The sequence below is a fragment of the Lissotriton helveticus genome, chromosome 5_1 (genome assembly GCF_964261635.1).
Source record: "Lissotriton helveticus chromosome 5_1, aLisHel1.1, whole genome shotgun sequence".
Taxonomy (NCBI): Eukaryota; Metazoa; Chordata; class Amphibia; order Caudata; family Salamandridae; genus Lissotriton; species Lissotriton helveticus.
The window spans coordinates 1,270,312,071-1,270,322,213 of NC_136065.1; the positions used below are offsets into that span (position 1 = coordinate 1,270,312,071).

General features: G+C 42.9%; 1 long non-coding RNA gene across 1 annotated transcript; it reads left to right on the forward strand.

Annotated features, from left to right (window-relative positions):
* The first annotated feature begins 8,573 nt into the window (after positions 1-8,573).
* LOC144753579 (uncharacterized) lies at positions 8,574-9,662 on the forward strand. Its single transcript, XR_013594419.1, has 3 exons — positions 8,574-8,671; positions 8,768-8,849; positions 9,503-9,662. It is a non-coding gene; the product is annotated as an uncharacterized LOC144753579 (long non-coding RNA).
* The last annotated feature ends 481 nt before the right edge of the window (positions 9,663-10,143 follow it).

The window sequence follows — 10,143 nt, forward strand, 5'->3', positions numbered from 1 at the left end:
AAGTGGCTGCTGCAGGATCAGACATTTGAAACGCAAATGCACGGTTTTTGTCTTACCTTTCAGAAGCATGGAGCGCAATGGCAGGCAGAGAGGCTGATGCAAGGGTTGTGCACTGGCCTGGCAGGTTGCTGGCATTGCATGCACCCCCAGCCCCCTGTGTGGCAGCCTGGGCTGAAACAACTTCCCGGACACACACACAGCCCACCCCAGTACTTCACAGGTCTTTAAAAGACAATTCCCTTGTTAATGTCGCTTTGTTGGTTTTTCACCCCTTCTAGAGCCCCTGCACGTTACACAATAAATACCAAGCCCTGTCAGCTGAAACCAATCGGGGTTTTGCTTGCAGGAATCGGGAGGCGGGAGACTAGCCTTGAAATCGGTAGTTTCACGCCTGAATCGGGAGGGTTGGCATGTCTGTGAATATGCGCTAAGTTTTGTCTAAACTAGCAGTTTTGCTGATTTATTAATAGTGCAAAGTGTTTAACATCCCTGCTTGACAGTGACATTACGATGTAGCACCCTTTATTTTCTCAGCACAGTTAGACTTGCTAAATCAGAGAAAACTCATGGGATTATTGTTGCCGCTGTCGAGAAGTCAGAGTTTTCTCTACTGGCAGTTCGCACTCTGACCAATAAGTAGCGTAGATGGTTAATGGGTCTTCAAAAGGCGTATTGTATGTGGATAGCTCAGTGAGTTGCTGTTTTTGTCACAGAGATCCCTTTGTTATATGTGGTTTGGCCGCACCTGAAGCTGAGGTTGGGGTGGAGGGGTCTGATTTTTATTGAAATTAAATAATAGCTTCAAAAGCACCTGCTGCCGAGTTTGACTTCCTTGTTGCTCAAATGAGTGCGATTTCTGATATTTGTCTACTTCCATTGACTTCATACCATGGTTATGCTCACAAGAATGTGCCCCTCTAAGTGTTACACATCTAGTTGTTGCCTGACTCTCGTAAATCCTCTGAATCTATGAAAATGTCACTCATACGCAATCTGAAACAGCAGCTCGACTCAAATGTATAATTTTTTTATATTTATATGATACCCTCATTTTGCTAGTGAGAAAGTGTCACTCACATCGTTGAAATGTCACTCATAATTACAATGAAAATATGAAAATGTCACACATAGAAATCTGAAACCTTGGCAGCTCTGGGGTCCATTCTGGTCCTGAGCTGTCAACACATTCACACCATCCTCTGCATTTGCGTAAACACAGGAATCCTTGCAATCCCCTGGCAGTGGCAATTAAAAAAGCCATACTGAAGAGAATAACATGGCTTTTAACATACCAAAATCTTTTGTGTGTCTGCTTATGTTTGTCTGTTTGCCTGCATTTGTAAGCCTGTTTTTGTAAGAAAAAAGTGAGAGAGAAAGAATCAAGACACTCTCAGGAGGTATTTTAAAGAAAATGGGTGGCCCTTTGTGTGTACATGTCTGCTCGGCGACAAAGGTTCATAAATAACGTAGTAGGGAGGGTTGGGGAGTGAGTGGATGGGTGAATGAGTGAGCAAGGGTGGATGTGCAGATATATGGATGGATGAGTGAATGGATGTATGGGTGAAAGAGGGTGGATGATTGGATAAAAGGGCAGATGATGGGTGGATAAGTGAAATATTGGATGGATGAATGAAAGGGAGGGAGGATGGATGAAAGGGTGGATGATGGATGAGTGAAAGGAGGGATTGAGTGAAAGGGTGGATGGAATGAAAGGGCGGATGGTATTAAGGAGTGAAACAGTTGATGGATAGATGAGCGAAAGGATTGATGGGTGAGTGAAAAGGTGGATAAAGAGATGGATGAGTGAAAAGATTAATGGATAGGTTTAAGGAAGGATGGATAGGTTTGGATATGAAGGGTGGACAGACGGAATGGTGAAAATCAACTGAATGATGGATGAAAAACTGATTAGACAACAGAATGTAAACGGTAAATGGTGAACATCAGCAGGTAAATGGTTGAATGAAAGGATGAATGGATAGATCGATGGAAGAGACAAGAGATATCTTCTGGGGAGGGTCATGATGATTTGCTTGGTGCCATAAGAGCTTTGGTTCGAAGTGGGGATATTTTCAGCTTCTTCCTACTCACTTGCTCAAAAATATATAGTATTGTGCAAAACAGGAATTAACAGTATGGCATTAAGAAGGTGCAAATATTGCAAAAAAAAAGTCAATGTTAACATATTATTGCATTTCTCTTTCATTTTATGTAATGAGTTAACCTGTTTTGTTTATATAACCACATTTATCATGTGTTTTGGTGTGTGCTGCAACTATTATAGAAGTCGTTAAGTATCATCATTTCCTGCCCTTAGCCCCGCCCCTAGCCCCGCCCACTCACTACACCTCTAGCGCATTTTAATGAGTACCTGCACTTATTTTTTCCCATTTAAAGCACTGCATACATTTCATGTAGAAAGGGATCTCTACATGCTCTGCTACCCTCTCTGTAATATGTAACTTCAGCGCCGGATTGGTAACGTGGCACTCAGGCACTGCCCGAGGGGCTGGTGTCCAGTTCCAGGTGTGGGATGCTTTTTGGAGCAGTCTGGGGGCCGATTTGGGCGGTGTCTCTGTTCGGATACAGCCAGCGGGCCAGTGGGTGTCTGATTGGCCTTTCTGGAGTCAGATGGGCGCTCATTCCTCCCGTTCAGCAACAAGCAGAGGTATCACTCCCTTTCTTTTGTTGGGCCGGCCCATTAATGTATGCATAATGAGCGGGGCAGGGGGCCTGAGCAAAAGTGGCCTCACTTGTTTGCAGGTGTGCTTCATCAGTGTAAACTAATCCGTGCATTTTTTTTACCCCCCCCCCTTTTTTAAATAAAATTTTGCCTTAGCAGCGATTTGAGGAAAGGCAATATGCAAATGTGGGCCACTTTTTTTTGCGTACCGCATCCTATTTTTAATCCCAATCCAACCCTGTGTAAACTGTGTATACGTTGATGCTACGGATTCTAAAACTCATTGCAGCATTGAGATCTCTGCTGTTTCTAACACTTCTGCACTAGTTAGAACACCAATAATGAAATTTGCACGGTTTCTAGCCTTCCCTACAATATGGACAACTCCTTGTGTTCTGACAAGCCTGTACAACTGGGAACTCTGCACGTTCTCGAGTGCACTCTCTCTGCCCCCTTTACCACCCTCCTTTCTTGTTCCTTCGTTTCCCCAGAGCCACAGTTCTTTCCTGCAGGATTCTGTCATCTTCCCCTCCACCCAACACCACCTCCTGTGGTGCTATATATTTTTTTAAACGTTGAGTCCATGTGAGCACTGGCTGGCCATGGGAGGCTGGAAACCAGAATGAGAAGTAGGGGCTTATGCTGGCCAAGCCCGCTGATTTTGCTACTACTAGGGGACGATATTGCAGCACAGCTTCAAAACCAGCCCCCAGTGACAAAACCGCCCCCACCTTTCCATCCTTCCCGGAAAAACGCTCAATGCATGGTATGGCCAGTCCGTCCTTGATAACCGTTCACCCGCTCATCCATCCATACCCTTACCAATCCAAATCACCATACTGAAGCATAAACATCAAATAGGTAAGGATGTGTGCACAGTTGACACAGACTCTGCTGTACCTGTTATATTTAGGAAGCTTGTTATGTTGATGTATTGCTAGAACTTTTTGGTCACGGAGGAAAGCTTGTACAGTTGTTATTATGCTGTATCTGTGCTTGAGGGAGGGAGGGGAACCTGCACTGCTGATTTTGAGCTGCACCTGTTATACGAGGGACGATCACACCATTGATGATGTTCTGTGTGTGAGTTAGGGGCAACTGCGCTTCTATTGTCTTAGAAGCATTAGGTACAATTGCTGTGGTGTACCTGCCTGTTGGTGCCCAAGGGGTTCATCTGGATATGGGTTCTAAGCAGGTGCCCTTGACAGTGAGCATCCATTTAGGGTCTCCATCTTCTTTGAAGATCTGCCAGACTGGACTTATGCCACTATAAAACTGGACATTTGTGCATGTTAGCAGCTCCCTCTGAATAAAAGCAACGTCGGCTCCTCTGTCGGGGGCCCCTAAGAAATGCTGAAGATAAAAAGTATGGTGGGCCTCCGCTTCGTGTCCTTGTTGAGGGACGTGTCCGGTTGCAAACCCCTCACCAATGGTGTTGCAACATGCCTGACGATGAAAATGCAGAGTAATTCACTGTAGCGTTTAAATGTGGCAGGCAATGAATATTATTTAAAAAAAAAGGGAAAATACTCCTTCAATTAGAGATAAAAATAATCAATAAAAATCAACAGCACAGGCAATATGGGAGAACAGGGGTTTGAACTCTTGATGGTAAATTTAACTTCACTACCTCTGCGCTCCTCAGAGATGTAGCAGGGGGAGGACTGTGAGTGATAGGATGGATAATATTAGCAGGCTAGCAGAGGGCATCGATGATCTGATTTAGCATAAAGCCTGCGTGCAGGAATGAATGAGAGAATCTGGTATGAAAGACATGAGAATGGATGTTGTTGATAGGACCAATTTCTCCTATCCACATGTTAAAAGTTGCCAGCAACAACTTGATATATCTGCTCTGAGCTATCCATCAAGTGCAAGAAGGTTTGTCTTTTCAGAGAGTGTTACACAGACGGACACCTGTAAAAAGCAGTACATTTATAGTCATGTTAGTTTATAAAGGAAACAACGTTACACCAGTCATCACTAGTGTTAAGTCCATTCCTTAATGTATTGCAAGTATCTATCCATTTGCACTGGATTCTTTGGAGGGGATATATAATGTCACCTCCTCTTGATGGTAGCTTTGCTTGTTCCAGGCATATCCATTTGATGTTGTCTGGTGTGTGTTTTTTCTCCACAAAATGAGGAACCATTTTTGCTGTAAAGTCTGCGCATCAAATTCTACTTCTATGTTGCGAAATCCTAGCTCTGATTTGTTGAGTAGTCTGTCCCACATACATTAAGCCACATGGACACCATATACAGTAGACAACACTGGTGGATGTACAATTGGTATGGTGTTGTAAGGTAGTTGTTATTCACTCGTGTGAATGTGTTGGTGTTGGAAGTGAACTCACAGGTAGTACAGCTGCCACACCTATAGTGGCCAGTGATGGGCTGTAAGCCCCAACTGGACACAATGATGTTGTCCTTTTGGATTCTCTCTGTATTTCTGATGAGGTGCTTGGGATAACCTCTTTCACGTAATTTATTGCTCAAAATTGTACCTTCTCTAGAGAAGCCTTCCCTTAAGGTGCAGTTCCTACGGAGCTTGAGAAATTGGTCAAAGGGCAGGCCATCCTTCAAGGCTCGAGTATGAAAACTGTATTGTAGTAAGGTGTTACGTTCAGTGGGCTTCCTGTAGAGGGACACAATGAGCCGATTGTCTAGATGTTTAATCTTCAGATCAAGGAAAGAAATGGTGTGCCTCTCATAATCAGATGTAAATTTAAGAAAAGGTTAGCACTCGTTCAGGTACCTGATGAAGGTCATGAGATCAGTTTCCGACCCACTCCATATCAAAAATATATCATCAATGTACCTCTTCCAGCACTTGATCTTACCCTGGAAGGGGTTTTGATTGGTCGTGACGAAATCACATTCAAATTTGCCTACAAAAAGTTTAGCCACATTGGGAGCAAAAAATTGCTCCCATAGATGTAGCTGAGCATTGTTGGTAGTAGGTGCGATTGAACATAAAGTAGTTGGTAGTCAATGCTATCTTCAGTAGTTCTATGATGAACTCTGTGGGTACTTTCATTGGAGCTGGACGTACGTTGAGAATAACACACGTCTAATAGTGTGGACAGGGTTGGAAGTCAGTTTAAATTTTTTTTTTTTTTACTGGATAGTTGTTCCAGAATTTGTACCTCGTATTTATCTCTGTTTTGAATGGCAACCCCCGCGCCCTTATCTTCCGGTTTGATAATGATATTTTCTTTTTTTCTCAATTGATTGAATTCTTTCTTGTAGAGTAATATTGAATGGAGTGAAGGAGTTGGTGGTTTTAAGAATGTTAATCTCATTCAGCACAGCTTTTTCAAAGGCCAATATTTCTGCTGGTATTGTAGCGTTGGCAGGAATGAAAGTAGAAGGAGGTCTACGGTGGGTGGTGGAGAAAAGGGGAGGGGTATCTTTGTCAGATTTTTTTTCCCAACCTAATCGTTCTGAAAAATGTGTGTACTTCAGATTGTTGTTTGAAATAGTCGGTTTTTTCCATTGGCACAAAAGAGAGACCTTAACAGAGAAGGGAAATGGCTTCTGAGCTGAGTGTAAGGTCAGAGAGGTTAAAGAGTGGAATACACTGAAGGGTGTGATTTACCTGGGTCAGACCAGGGACCCCAGTCCTGAGGCCAGGCCCCAAGAGATGGGGTCCCGGGACTGAAATTGGCCCTTGAGGAGGGCCACGTGGCCCCCTCCTTTTAATAATAAAATACTTTTTTAGACCAGGCCCCAGGGGATGGGGTCCCCACGGCCAAAATCGGCCTGGGGAGTGGTCTGCATGCCCTCTACACATTTATTTTAGACTGGCCCCAGATAATCTGCCAATGGAAGGGAGATATACCGCCTCCCCTTCCCTAAAAAGAAAAAAGACCGGCAACTCGCTGGGGGCCAGGCCTTTCAAACTAGCCACTCACCTGTCTTTCCCTGGTTCTATTTTAACAACGCTCGAACCCCATTCTCCTCAGTTGCTCCCCAAACGGCAGAATTTTTAGTAATTACTGTGAAGTTTGAAAAGCCCCCAAGGGGAAAGGGGAATGGGAATTAAAAGACAAGAAAAGAGACACTGCTTCGACTGCTGGTGTAGAAGTCAAAGGCCTCACTAGGGGGTTGCGGGGGGTGCGGACCGCACCGGGTGACACCATCGCATGGGGTGACACCTTTCTCAAATGAGACTATTTAAAATGTTGAACGTATAATTAGATGATGGAAGGCGCAATACGGGTGTTATATGTAACTCCTAATAAAGTTTTTGTTGCGAAACCGACGTCCCAATAGTTAACATTCCACTAAGATGTACAGACGCAGGTCATATGACCCTGACGTTCACGTACTGACGTAGGAGAAAATTTGACGAGGCATTTAAGGCACCAACCTAGCGAGATGGCGTTTAATTGCACGAAAAGCATAAACTGATGTTTTGAGACACCGCTGGTTCCCTGCATGAGGTAGGTTCTGGATTAGGAACGCTGCCATGGGGAAGACTTTTTTTATAGTTCCTAAAAGGGGAAGGTGAAGTAGTGTGGGTGGTTAGTCTGAGTATGGGGCTAGAACAGAGGAAGGTAGTAATCGAGCCTCTTCAATTGTGAAGCAAATACAATAGAGGAAGCAAGGATATTTCGGCTTTTCCACAATGATATCTAATATGGCCAGTCGGACTACGGGGCTAAAATTGAGAAAGTTAGTAAACCAAGCATTTGTCATTCTGAACGAAAGATAACATAGGCAGTGAGGATGTCTCGACTTTTACTTGAAAAGGAAATATTCTGGCTTTTACCTTGTTGCTGAATGAAAGGGCCTTAATACAAGAAGGACCCATTGAAAAATAGGCACAAAAATAAGTAAGTCACCCTTCATTTTATTACGCGTTTGTGCTAATAGGAACAAAAGTCGGTCAGATTACACCATTATGTTTTATCCAATTGGTTTAGATTTTACTACGGCCATTCCGCCTCGGTGCAGGAAGGGAAACCAGTCAGGTGGTAAACCTAATTAGTTGACTGAAGGTGGGTGCAAGTGAATATAAAATTGAGGCTACAACTTTTAGAATTAATACATGAGTACATTGCCTTATATGTGCTACTTTCTAATTGATGTATGTACTTGGGGTAATTAAATGTCAACCCCTAAGTAGCAACACATGCAGTATTAACACTGTATCCCTTTAAGAAAATTACATCAAACGGAGCCAATAGGCAGACCCCTGACATAAAAGCCCGGCTCTCGGCCTGCCTAAACCCTTTACCAAACACACGAAGACGCCGCACGCAGCTCACACAGGAGGAAGCCCTGTTTGCCGGTAAGAGAACATAGAGACCTCAAACCAGCCTCACTAGAATGGGAAAATAAACTAAGAATAGCGGGCATGTAACTCTCCTTTTTCCCCCCGTCTCCACTAATATAGATGCATGGTCACTGCTGGGTGCCACTCGGAATATCCATACGCTGTAGCCAATTCACACAGCGAACTAGGCTGCTACATCCTTTAGGTAAGATCCACCGTAATCCTCAATCAACACGGGAGAATAGGAAAATACACACATTTCTAACGGCCATTCCCCCAATTACAGGCAGCCCTCGCACGCAGTTCACCATAAGGAACCAGTGAAACTACACCTCCCAGAAAACCCTTCGCCTGTAATTTCTCTGCTATCTGTGTTTTTATCAAACAACACTGCTAAGAAAGCGTCACATCATGACTGCTCCTTAACACCGATGCAAAGGTAACATATATCTCCGTAGTTACAAATTGTGCTCTTATTTCCTACATTAACAATAGTCAATTCATATTTATAATATGGCACACGCTGTTCTGATCTTTAGGCATTGGCTACCCTTTCCATCTGCGCCGTGTGCATTTCTCTGCTACCATAGAACACTATTGCTGCAATTGCTGCAACTACTATCTATCAGAGGAACTACAAGCCCAATAACTAACATCACATAGAAAGCTACATATCGCCAGTGCTTCTCACCATCTAAATTAAGGTAACATACACCGGGACTAAGAACCTAGATTAAGAACTTAGATCAATAACGGGCAATCTATACCTGTATCATGACACATGATGTTTATATCTTTAGGCAACGGCTATCTTTCCATCTTGCACATCGTGCGTTCCCCTTTTGAAATAACATCTTCATCGTTGCAACCACTGTTTATCAGGTGAGATATAGAAAAATAAGATGAGCAAAGTGACAATACTGCAGCACGTCTGTGCAACACAAAATGGACACTCACCATTTAACATAAAGTATAACGTGAGGTGGCCTTTTGTGTCTTTTGTGTCTGATCACCCATTGGCAGCAGCCACCCATTGGTAACAGTAAACTTTTGATAACAAACAAAACCCACATATAGTCCACTAAACCAACATAGGATTGAGAGGCAGTTATGTCTTAAGTAACCCACCCCCTTGTTTCCCCAGTATGCGAATAGACAACCATACAGCACAGGATATACTAAGGTCCCATTTGTTTTAAAACGAATGATTTTTGTCTCTGAGTCTCCACTGTTAGACCAAAATGAATACTACCTACCCACGTGAAATCTTATATAAGAAATGATGATTAAGAAAAGTCTGTTTTTGCAATGACCCATGTGATATCCGTGATATGAGACAAAACCATGTGGTACATATGTATATATGATTAGTGTCTAGTTTTGAGCATAAACAATAGACAATAAGCGGTACATCATAAATGAATGGAAAAATTTACTAGCGTTATCTAAATAAGCAATGAACAGTTAACTAAATACACTGCTTTAATGTGAAAATAATAAATAGTAAAAATGTGTTTATAAATGTCATTTTACAGCCTACTGATGGTACGGTCCTGAAGAAGACACAGCTCACGTGTCGAAACGCGTCGACAGGAAACCATCCACTTGTATATGAAATTTTAAAGTGTTAAATCATGTATACCAATGCAACATTGCAATGAAAATTATTAATATTGACAATTTTATCAAATGATTTTTTATGGAAAACTTCAAAGTATTAAAACTAAGTTTGTACTTGAAAGCAGTTGTACTATGTTTTCTGTAGATACAAAGTCGGTATCCGAATACGCTAGTAATTAATGTGCATGCCTGGGCAACTCTGTTTACATACATTTCTAACCCTGACCCAGGATCGCTATTAGCACCAGGGGGTCCTTGTTCTCTCACACAGCTACTTTCTAATTGATACAGGTAGCGACTAGTCCAGGGCAACGTGCAACTGATTTAAGATTCCATACAGTTATACCTGTAGCTCCTTTCCCCATTACAAAAAGGGTGTAAAAGTAAGTAGGCCGGTATTATCATTATTATTTATATAAATAGAGCCGGTTAAGAACTATAGGCATGCATCCCGTTATTTGGCACTGGCGGACTCGGAGGAAGTCCATCATGGGGTAAGTCGTGAGGGGGTGACACCATGAGTTACCGCACTGGGTGACACCAACCCTATTAACGC